Below are 11,542 nucleotides of genomic sequence, written 5' to 3'. Positions count from 1 at the left end.
TGCTCCATTTCCTCTCTTTCTCTCCACCAGTCTGTCTGGATTTGGTTTCCACAGATAAAAGCCCATTAGACACATCTCCCCCTACTTCCATTACCTTTTTCTGGGCTTTCTACTCTTAATTGCTAAAGCTGATCCATTGCTGGAACACTAAAGCATTTCAAATCACTTCCATGGTGCTACCCAGCAGCTGTCTCCGAAGAAGAAAATTATAAATATACACACATGGAACTGGAGACATCACTGGGTGGCGTTATTAAAGTCAGCTACTCAACATGTCTTAAAAGGGTAAATACTTGCCTTATCCTAAAAATGCAAAATTATTCAATCTCAATATAGTTCCAGTGCCTTTTACATGAAGCATTTGAGTCTCAATGCACTTTCTATCATACACCTAACTATCCATCATTGTTTCTTTTGAACTATTGTTATTATTTTTACACAAATGTGCCACCAAGAGTCTTATCCAAAAATCCAATTCCAGATCTGCAGGTTCAATGTCGACGTGGCATCCAAAACAACCCGCAGCCACCAGTAAACACAACCCTCCTTAGCTTAATGATCAGCCCTCCTCATGGTCATTATTACTTAATCAATTCACCCCTGGAGCGAAATACGTAGCCCAAAGGCAATCAAGTCACGGACATTGATTTTCAGCCTGTAAACAAAGTTTAGAGAGACAGAAATGTTCAATACTTGCTGGAGATAAACACAGAGAGGAGGGAGAGAGAGAGAGAGAGAGAGAGAGAGAGGGTGGAGAGTGCGAGAAGGTGATTGAAGAAAGAAAAGTGTAAAAAAAAAAAAAAAAAAAAAAAAGCCACGTCTGATGACGACCATTGTGCCGGCTGCTGCACCGCGATGCCGTTAATTACACTCGGTTTGGTCTGTGCTAGACATTCAGAGCAAAGGTCATGCATACATAATCCGAAGAGGGGAGATTGGTGCAATAGTACAAATAAAACGGTATCAATATGAATCTGACATTGCCTGGCTCACTTTCCGGACACACAAACAGGGACAGGAAAAGCGGGATAAAACGCATGCAAGTGGACGGCAAAATATGGACGGAAACAGGGGGAGAGAGAGAGAGCGAGAGAGAGCATCACCTACCGGGTTCCTGTTGAGAAGAGCTCCCAAGATGCTACCAGCCTGCGACCGTGTAACGGCACATTACTGCGAAGCGATACGTAGGGGAATAATAATGCAAAGATGTGAGAAGACGCACAGACATAGGCTGCCGGAGGAGAGCAGGGCGAGTGTGTGTGCGTGCGTGTGTGTGTGTGTTCAGAGCGCTCAAAACAAAAGGACCATTTTTATCGAGTTTCTTGTCACGTTAAAAAAAAAAAAAAAAAAAAAAAAAAAATGTTGGAAAGTGCAAAATAAGCCAAAGGTGTCGTAGAAAAAGCCGTGGGGAAAATCGCAGAGGGGGGTAGGTGTTTCCTCTCTTCTTGATCCGGGGGCTGTATTGTGTGTCTGCCTGGTCTCTCTGCTCAGTCCGTGTCTCCTGTCGCTGTGTGTGGCTGATTGGTGCTGAGGTGAGGAAGCAGGGATGTGGACACCTACTGATCATTGGCTGGAAATTACTATAGAAACACTCCGGAGGTGGGAGGGATGGATGGCTCAGGGCGCCCAGCAAGGAGAAAAATATCTACGGGAAACCATCTGCGTCTTCCAACCTCTTTTTTTCTTCACAATTTCTTTTTTTCTTTTAATACATATATTTCATGACGAGGCATTTAAAAAGAAGGCAAGGTGGGGGGGGTCATTTGTGAGATGCGTCTTTTAATAAGGATTGGGCAAACTTGTCAAATTAATTTGAATGGAGCTGAGCTGTGATTAGATAAAAATGACTTCGCCGGGTGGTCTCCCCCCCCCCCCCACACACCTCTCCCTCCGTCCAGCGACAGCCGTAATTACTAAGACCTCTGGGATTCATCACCATTATAAATCCCGCCTGCTGCCCACCCATGCCTACAGCTCCCACAGGCTGACAACACGGGCACGCATGGCACATTTATTCCACGAGCCCCCATGTGTGTGACACTGTGCGTTCATTCATGTTGAAGCCCATAAACTCTGAGTTAAAATGAAATTATCACTCCAAGCAGCATCCTGGATTATTTCCTCCCACAGCAGCATTTATCTATGAGCCTCATGGGTGTAGTTTAGAATTTCTTTTTTTACATGGGACTATCACCTCCATACTGAGGCTAATTACTATTTAATCACCCTTATAAAACCAGGTTTTAGTAGACATCCTACTTTTTACAGAAACATATCCAGCAATGTTACGTTATAACAATACTTTGATTCAACTACTTTTACCACACAAAATTATAAACAAGAGAATAGGGCTGGCCGATATGGAGAAAATCCGATATCACGATATTTTTTGACTAAACACCTCAATGTCGATATTGCGACGATATTGTTGACAATTGGGGCTTTCACAAAATATTTTCACATTTCTATTTTAAATAAATAAGCATCATAGTGTGGTAGGGCTGTAACGATACACCAAATGATTGATTGTTTTGACCACGGTTAACAACTGTGGCTAACCCACAAAATCATTAGTAACGTTAACTGTATGGACGACTAATCTAAAAGGAATTTAGCTAGCTAGCCCTGTCTGCCTCACTCTCCCGACGCTGCAAGGCTCCAGTCGGGATGAGAGCTGACAAAAGCCCCGGGGACACATCCACAGTCAGTCACCAGCCAGCTAGCAACTGTCCGCTATCATTACAGCCCCGGCCCGCGACACATCCACAGTCAGTCACCAGCCAGCTAGCAACTGTCCGCTATCATTACAGCCCCGGCCCGGGGAGACATCCACAGTCAGCCCCCAGCCAGCTAGCAACTGTCCTCTATCATTACAGCCCCGGCCCGGGGACACATCCACAGTCAGCCCCCAGCCAGCTAGCAACTGTCCTCTATCATTACAGCCCCGGCCCGGGGAGACATCCACAGTCAGCCCCCAGCCAGCTAGCAACTGTCCTCTATCATTACAGCCCCGGCCCGGGGACACATCCACAGTCAGCCCCCAGCCAGCTAGCAACTGTCCTCTATCATTACAGCCCCGCCCGGGACACATCACAGTCAGTCACCAGCCGCTACACTGTCCGCTATCATTCAAGCCCCCCCGGGACACATCAGTCAGCCCCCCCAGCTAGCAACTGTCCCGCATCATTACAGCCCGGCCCAGGACACTCCACAGTCAGCCCCCAGCCAGCTAGCACCTGTCCGCTATCATTACACACCGGCCCGGGACACGTCCCCAGTCAGCCCCCAGCCAGCTAGCAACTGTCCTCTATCATTACAGCCCGGCCCGGGGACACATTTACAGTCAGCCCCCAGCCAGCTAGCAACTGGCCGCTATCATTACAGCCCCGGCCCAGGGACAACTGTCCCCAGTCAGCCCCCAGCCAGCTAGCAACTGTCCGCTATCATTACAGCCCCAGCCCGGGGACACATTTACAGTCAGCCCCCAGCCAGCTAGCACCTGTCCGCTATCATTAAAGCTCCGGCCCGGAGACACATTTACAGTCAGCCCCCAGCCAGCTAGCTGCAAGCCTGGTCAGCACTTAACTCCGATGCTAAGGACGCTAATGGCAGTTTACTGAACAGTTGGGAAACAGACCCAGACACCCGAGTCATAACATCGGCCATTTTTAAGTTACACCTCCGTTAGCCTTACCAGTAGCCTTTTTGATACCACTTTATAATAAAGCACCCTAAGGGTAAGTGTTATACATTATTTAGTAAGGCTTCATTGATCAGTTATAAACTACCAGGTTGTAAAAAATCCCACTGTGTGGGGTTAATTGTTTCTATTTGGTAATAATGCGGCTATAAATGTTGGGAGGCCGTTTATAAATGCTCATGTCTCACTTTCTGATAACTTCTCTGCAGTTAAATGTCAATAAGTCATTAATAAAGGGTTTTAATCCCTAAATTCTGCAGGTTTCAGTGTTAATAAATCAAATGAATTTTGTTCCAGATTGCTTGCAGCCCATTTTAAAATAAACACATGGTCAGATAGTCTGAGAGATTTGTTACAACTCAAAAGTTTTTCTTATCAATGGCTTGTAACTGATCCATAAATAATTAGTTACTGATTCATTAACCAAGGATACATGGTTACAACTTTACAAAGTGTGTCATATTAGAAAATGGTAGCGTCTTTTCCATTAATTGTCACTTGTATGATTAAAATTCAGACAGCAACTGACAATGATTTATGACTGATTAATTTGCAGGTTATTTACTGAATTAATCATCAAGAGAGTCAGAAAATAGAAGAAAAAAAGTCCATGACAACTTCCATTGATGTCAAATTACTTGTTGTGTCGGGCCAATGGTAGAAATAAAATAGATCAAATTTCATATCACAGAAGAACAAGAAAACCAGCAAATACTCGTATTAAGGGCCGGAACAGAAAATTTGATTTTTTTTATTTTATTTTCTGTCAATGGACTAATCAACAAATCGCTTAATCATTTCATATGACATATCACTTAAAATGACATGTCACAGAGGAATAAATAATCCCTGCATGGCTTCTACTTTCAGACAGGTTTAGGAGTAAACAAACTGACAGCTACACTGACACATTTCTTAGTCACACAGCCCCTCCAGGTAAGCTGTGTGACACAGGCCTATAGGCTGCTAAAGGCTACACTTTGATGAATGTATTATGAGCTGGCAATAGGTATAGGACAGAGAAAAAGACTCAAGTACGCTAAATGTTTTACAATTATTTGTAAATATTTGTTTAGACCCGACATTTTAGAAGTGACGTTTGGTTTATTAACAAATGATTTTGTAGTTCACTTATCCTCAGTTTTGATACATTCTCCAATATTCTACTTATTTAAGATTGGAATAACCATATACTAACGGGAAAATTATAAGACACATTAACTCTAAGGATGCTGAACTCATCACGGGGTTTAAGTTACTATGTTGACCTGACTCAAAAGACCTCAGCCCTAAAACTTCCTCCTCTTCCTTCAACAGCTCCGCTGTCAATTCATTGCTCACTCAATGGCTGTCAATCAGCGAGGGCGTAATGACGTACCAACAACTTGAGCCCGGAGTGACTTTTGAGGAGTGAATCGTATACTTGACACTGAAAGCTGCAGTAGCAAGTGGGCATTGTAACAGAAACTGGTCGAAAAGATGTAAGTGCTAAAGTAACCTATCTAATTTGGGTTTAGGCTTTGAGTCGTAAAGACTTGGATAAACAGTTGTGTCTGTCAACACACCTTTGAGCTGTAAACACAACTTTATATTTTTCTTTGTTTGTCTTTAATTAAGAAATAAAACACTTGATTCACCATAAACCACTTACATTTGGTGACTTTTTAGTGTTTGGGGCTACGTGCATGTTCAGACTATACATGCTATCATGATTCTCAGAGGCAGACATTGAAAGAGAGATAATCAGAGAAATCATCTCGTTTCATTTATTTACAGATCAATTACTATATATCATTTAGCCTGGGTCTTTATGACAATATTGTTAATTTGATTCAATGCAGTTTTATTTACTTACTTAGTATCAAATCATGAGTTAGCTCAAGAGTTAGCTGAAGAACCTTTACAGATAGAGTAGGTCGTATTATTATTACTCTATACAGAGACTAACTTCAAACCAGGTGTACATTGATGTAAGCATAACACGATATCAAAATATTTCATAATCAGATCATACAAATAAAGTTTGTGTCTATTTAACTGTGGATGCAACCCCACTCGTTGTTGCTTTGTCCTTTTTAGCCTTTCCTGCTCATAAACTTATACTTTGGAAGTTATGTCTAATAATATTTGGTTCTTATTTAAACAGACTTAAAAAAAAAAAATTACAATCTTTCATCCTGTTTCGTCCTTTTGGTATGAGGGGTTTTCCACTTGTCTTGTTTTGATCATTTTGTAGTGCACCATTCGCACTACAATACAAGCACATGTCTTTTGGACACTACATAAAGCAAGCACATTATATATATATATATATATATTATATATTATATAGTATATTTTGTCTTGACCTTTGCTGAAATAATATGAATCAGAACTGGATTGGCAGCTACATTTAAAAAAAAAAAAAAAAAAAAAAAGGAACCATCCTTGAAGCGTAAATGTTCGTTTGTCAGTATCAGACCCTGTGCATCTATCTGTGTGTGTGGAAGCGCCTCTGTCTGAAAATCATTTTATCTTCAGGGCGATAATAGCCCCCAGGGGAAATCTGCCTAGGTGGTCCTAACCTCTGTCTGCAGAGCCACGGCAGTATGTGGGCCTCTAGCAGCGGGAGGCAGGAACCCTCGTGGCAGGCCTTTGTTCCTGCCTGCGTGCTCCGGCGTCGCTCCCCATGCGTCTCCTCCTCCCCCCTTTTCCCTGGGCTTTTTCCAGAACTTGAAGGAGTAATTAATAACCATGACCCTAGATTTAAATCTAGCTGGCATTTAGTCGATGGAAATAGAATCACAGAGAAGTGAAGTCATGCGACATGGGTGTTTGAGGGGTGATGGTGTGAATCCATTGATTCATCTGTCTCAATTTAATCTGAGCATTGTGCTCACATCTGTCTGGAGAAAGACAGTGAAGATACCAGGAAAATGGACACATCCAGTCTGCTTTTCTCTCTTTGTAAAACATTCAGAAAAAAGTCCTGCAATTTGGCAGCTAATATGGAGAGAGAGAGAGAGACCCAAAATCTCGGACTCAGAATTACAGTTCTGAATTTCAAAGTGCAGCAGCAACGTTGGCAGTAATTATTTACAAATCAGCCTCATTTCCTCTTGTAGACTGTAATGTATGGTGCCCTCACCTTGCACACATTAGCCTTTTTCTGTGATTTGATGTGTTCCGCCCGGTTTTACTGTGCTTTCCCCGGATTCAGTCGAGCAATTCCTCCTCCCTATCCCATCGCCTGCTAATTGGAGTGTATAGAGCACCCTTAATTATCCAGTTAGTAGCATTGCTGAAAGAAAGCCGACGCCTGGCACACAGTCTGGTACAGATGACAGCACCTACACACAGTCACTTCTACAGAAAACCTCAAGTAACACGTGGATTGAAAGCACCGTGTCTGCGTGTACTGTAAGCTGCATGATGAAAGGTCGCAGTCATATTCTGTCGATGTATCTTTTCAAACTTTCTTCAGGTAGAAGGAATGACACTAGAGACTTCTGGTATTATTGCTTCTGGTTCTTTCTGTTTTTTTATTTTAGCACATTGTGCACCAACATATGCAAGATTTACATTCCCCCTCGGATCCATCCATCACTCTATATGAGCGTGTTACATAAATTGTCTTTTTCGGTTTTCTTCCAGTTTTAAATCTCCAGCTCACTGAAAAAGCACGGTGGAGCAGCTGTGTTTAGCTCATTGATCGATATTATAATAAGATGTGCATTACTACATATGATACTACTGATTTGTTAATACTAATGTGTTGGTGTGTAACGCTGCATTCATGCCATGTCAGAAGAATCAAAAGAACATCAAAAACTCTTGTAGGCAATAAATAGCCTAAATTACTGGCCCTTTAGGTTTTGTTGTCCTTTTGTATGCCATAGTTCTTTGCATCAAGTGTGAGATATCATTGCTGCCTCCAACACCTCTGACTCAGAATTACAAGTCGGAAGCTAATGGGAAAGTTTTTTACAACCTCAGCTGCTCTGAATTACAGTCCAAACCATATGACACAAACGTGCCATAAGTAGAATTTTACTCTGGTAGCTGGTCAAGGTGAAGGACATTTGTTGGTTTGTTTAACGTATAACCTGTTCATCATTTATTTTGCATGAAATCTTAATCCGAAAAGTAACTAATCTGAAATTTAGTGGATTAGAAGTATAAAGTAGCAGAAAATGGAAATACTTAACTAAATTACGACTACCTCAAAATGGTACCGCACTTGAGTAAATGTACTCTTGACTATTATTAGCCTAGTAAAGGAAAAACAATCCTCAGTATGCTTTTGTAACATGTGGTTTTTTAACTAAACATACATTTTAGTTGGTTCAGGAGCACACGTCTGTTTGGATAGGTTGCTTTACAGCCCGGATATAAGAACGGTAGGGTTGCGGATGATAAAGATCATCGGCTGGAATTAAAAGCCAGCGTACGGCCCACAATCAATATTTGCTCTCACCTATTACAGGGCTGTCCTGCTACATGATTGTAGACTATGATGATCCTTCTCCGATGTCAGACGGTATTAAACTGACCAGAGACGATAAACAGGACTGTGTTGTGGAAGAGTTAGGTTTCTATAAAACGCTGTGCTTTGTTGGGAGTTATTGTCAGACAATATTGAATGTTCTCTTGTTGTTGCAGCTGAACACGACAGTAGACTTTCCCTTAGTGAACTTTTTCTAGCCTGTTAACTGCTTTAGTAGGTCCCAAATTCTCATGTTTTTATTGTGATTTTGCGTATGGTTGGTTCTGTTTTCGAGAGGGAACACCAATTTATAGTCCTATACATTAACCACAAACTCATTAAGAAACCTCACACTGGGTCTCTAGACCCAATGTTGAGAAACTCTTCAGCTTTTGACCCAATTTTCAACAATTTTTCAAGGACATTCGTCATTGTCTCTTTATACAATGAGGCAGATCCCCACTTAGACCTAAATTTATCAAACACCGCCAAGTGATTCAGCTTCATGTGTCCCTCTTCATGAACTAGGATTTGGGACACTTTTATTTTTTTGCTAATATGTGCAAACACAGTTGCCATGCTCATCTGGCAGTGAGGGTGAGCAAACCTCTTTGGCAAACACAAACATCTTGGAAGCACCCGGTTAAGTCTATAAGTCACATTCAGGATATGACTCAGTTTTAAGTGGTTCACACACTCAGACGTAGATTTTTACACGTGCACATGACGCCAAAATAAGCGGCAGCATCGGTAATATTCTAATATCATAACCCCATTTACACGTGGTATTTAAATGCAATCAGTATCTGGGTAGGTTATCTAGATAATGACTTATCTGATCGCAAGCCAGTGCATTTACACCTAGTATTGATAAGCATTTGAGGTTATTGCGATTCATCAGAGCATATCACAACTTCATATGCAAATGAACTAAGCAGAGACTTATCAACAACCATGTCTCAGGTCAAGAAACGTAATGCTACTGCATGGCCTCTACTTTTCTTTTGCTGAGCTTGGTTGTCTGTATAATTTGCCAATGGATGTATTTTATTGATGTATTTCTTGAATACATGCTTGCCTGAGATAGCAGCAAGAGGCTGAGTTGGGTTACCCTTCACATTGTTAGGCAGGTTGTGGCCAACTTGTACATTTAGATTTTACACTAGCTTAGATTCCATTGCTTCCAATTGCATTCTAATTTCAATAAGTTCTACGCTCATTAAGTACATCTTGCTTTAAGATGCATCTTCCCTTATCCATGTGATCTATATCCATATGTACAGTAGACCACATGTTAACACCAGGTGTAAATTGGATAAGTTATTTGTGTTAAACATTGTTTTGATTTCTGCTGTATAAAAATATTACAATTTACATATTCTAGTTCAAAGCTACAAAAAAAATCTACCCTTTACCTACTGTTTTGTTAATTTTATACTTAGTAGTGCAGTGCCTATTGTCTTTGTTCATCTCTTCTTGAAAGTGCTGTAACGAGCGAAGGAGAGCAAGATGTACCCCGCATGCTGTTTGGCGATGTAACAGTTAATAATAATAATAATGATAATAATAATAATAAGTTTATTTGAAATAGCACCTTTTACAGCCAAAGTCACAAAGTACTTCACAAGATAAGCATTTGTGTAAATACAGTACAATCCAACAGATAATAAACAAGAAAATAATTATTGAATGACCAATGAGAATCATTTCAACAATTAAAACCTAAAACCCAAAGTTTACAAACACAAGTCAAAAGCGAATTTAATCAAATGTCTTCAGCTGCTTTTTAAAAGCTTCAACAGAGACCGCAGACGGTAAGACAGTAGGAAGGGTTTGGAGCCACTGCTTCAAAGGAACGGTCACCTTTTAGTTTTTAAACGAGTGTGTAGGACCACCAGTAATAGGGGTCCCCTCTCAATACACTACACAGTGTGTACATTAAAACACTACTAATGGGGGGTGGCCTCTAGCTCACCCAGTAAGAGCATTCGCGCCATGTAGGCTCCTGCAACGGCCCGGGTTTGAATCTGACCGGTGGCCCTTTGCAGCGTGGCATCCCCTATCTCTCTTCCCCTTTCCTGTCTATCCACTGTCACTAAATAAAGGGAAAAATCCCCCCCAAAAAATCTTTAAAAAAAATATTTCAAGAGCTTGCATTCAGCACTGCACTCCTTGGGTTCTTAAGCAATTCACCTGCCAAGTGTAAAGTTGTATGTTGTGAAAAGACAGACACCTTCCATTTTAGTTAGCTAATAAAAACAGAAACGCTAAGATTTCCCTCAGGTAGACCTCCTTTGGTTTTGGTCAAATTTAAGTCAGGCATAAAATGTAGAACCCTTCTGTCTAGTCCTGTTCTCCAATGTGTTTAGGCTTGTAGATCACTAAGATTTTCTACCATCTGCTGAGTTTGTATTTTTTTAAATTATTTTTCATTCTTATTCTCCAACATCTGGGCCTCAATCAGGGCTAACTAATAATGTCTGGATGAACTTTGTGGTTTTGATACAGAGATCTTAGCAACCAGTAATGTTTAGATATAGAGACTGCGGGCAGGCAGGCATAGAGACATGACACACACAAACTCTACCAAACACACTTATCACTGTGATCATTTCATCAATATCAGGTGAAATGAATACAACTTTTAATACTTCTTTTACAGAACTGTCAACCAGAACTAGCCTCTATTTATCTGTGTGCTGACTCAACCTCTAAGCCGCAGCCTTTGCTTTGTCAAAGTTCACAATGGCAGATGCTGAATTTGTCTACTGCACAATAGCAATGCAAAAAATGTATGACAGCGACTGAACTCTGCTTCCGGTCTTTGATTGTGTTATTTAAAAGGGTCTGTGTACAAACAGCTGACTATCTATGTATTCTCAGGATGAGCTTTATTGTGACAGCAAGTATAGTGTGAATGGTTTCCACCAGGTAGCACTGAGAACTTAAACAATTCATTTAAAATATCAAACGGAGACGTCTTTGATCTAGGGCTGCACAATTAATCAAATTTTAATCACGATTTTCACTTCCCACAATCAAATTTGCGTTATTGAGCGTTTTTTTTTTTTTTTTTTTAAGCATAATTTCATAGAACGCTACAGTTTTTTTAGCATAGCGCATCTGCCGCTCCGTAAACCTTTGTCTGCCCATGAGCCAGAGTTGTTCCCTGCATCGCGCAGCTTAGTTTCTAGATGTAGACCGTCACAGAGGACAGAGTAACGGGAGGAAAATTCAACAGATAGCAGTCGGTTATACGTCGGTCTCAAGGTTTACCAGTTTACCAGTAAACGCAACATTTTGTCCCAACTGTGTTGTTTTTCAGACAACGGCAGTGACCAGTGCTAGTCGGTGCTAGCGTCTGTTAGCTGTTAGCT

The 11,542-nt window shown here is 41.1% G+C and overlaps 1 protein-coding gene and 1 long non-coding RNA gene across 2 annotated transcripts in view; one reads left to right on the top strand and one right to left on the bottom strand.

Moving 5' to 3' along the window:
- cxxc4 (CXXC finger 4) overlaps nt 1–1,604 on the bottom strand; it is a 43,897-nt gene extending 42,293 nt beyond the window's left edge. Inside the window, exon 1 of the mRNA XM_032529300.1 lies at nt 1,108–1,604. The gene's annotated coding sequence lies outside the window, so the exon portion shown is untranslated. The remainder of the gene's footprint in view (nt 1–1,107) is intronic.
- A 3,417-nt stretch (nt 1,605–5,021) lies between these two features.
- LOC116697818 (uncharacterized) overlaps nt 5,022–11,542 on the top strand; it is a 16,463-nt gene continuing 9,942 nt past the window's right edge. The window contains exon 1 of the long non-coding RNA XR_004334056.1: nt 5,022–5,181. This is a non-coding gene — a long non-coding RNA (uncharacterized LOC116697818). The remainder of the gene's footprint in view (nt 5,182–11,542) is intronic.

The sequence above is a fragment of the Etheostoma spectabile genome, chromosome 2 (assembly GCF_008692095.1).
Source record: "Etheostoma spectabile isolate EspeVRDwgs_2016 chromosome 2, UIUC_Espe_1.0, whole genome shotgun sequence".
In the NCBI taxonomy this organism is placed as follows: Eukaryota; Metazoa; Chordata; class Actinopteri; order Perciformes; family Percidae; genus Etheostoma; species Etheostoma spectabile.
The sequence above is the reverse complement of the archived record's forward strand: the minus strand, read 5'-3'. Positions and strand labels throughout refer to the sequence as shown.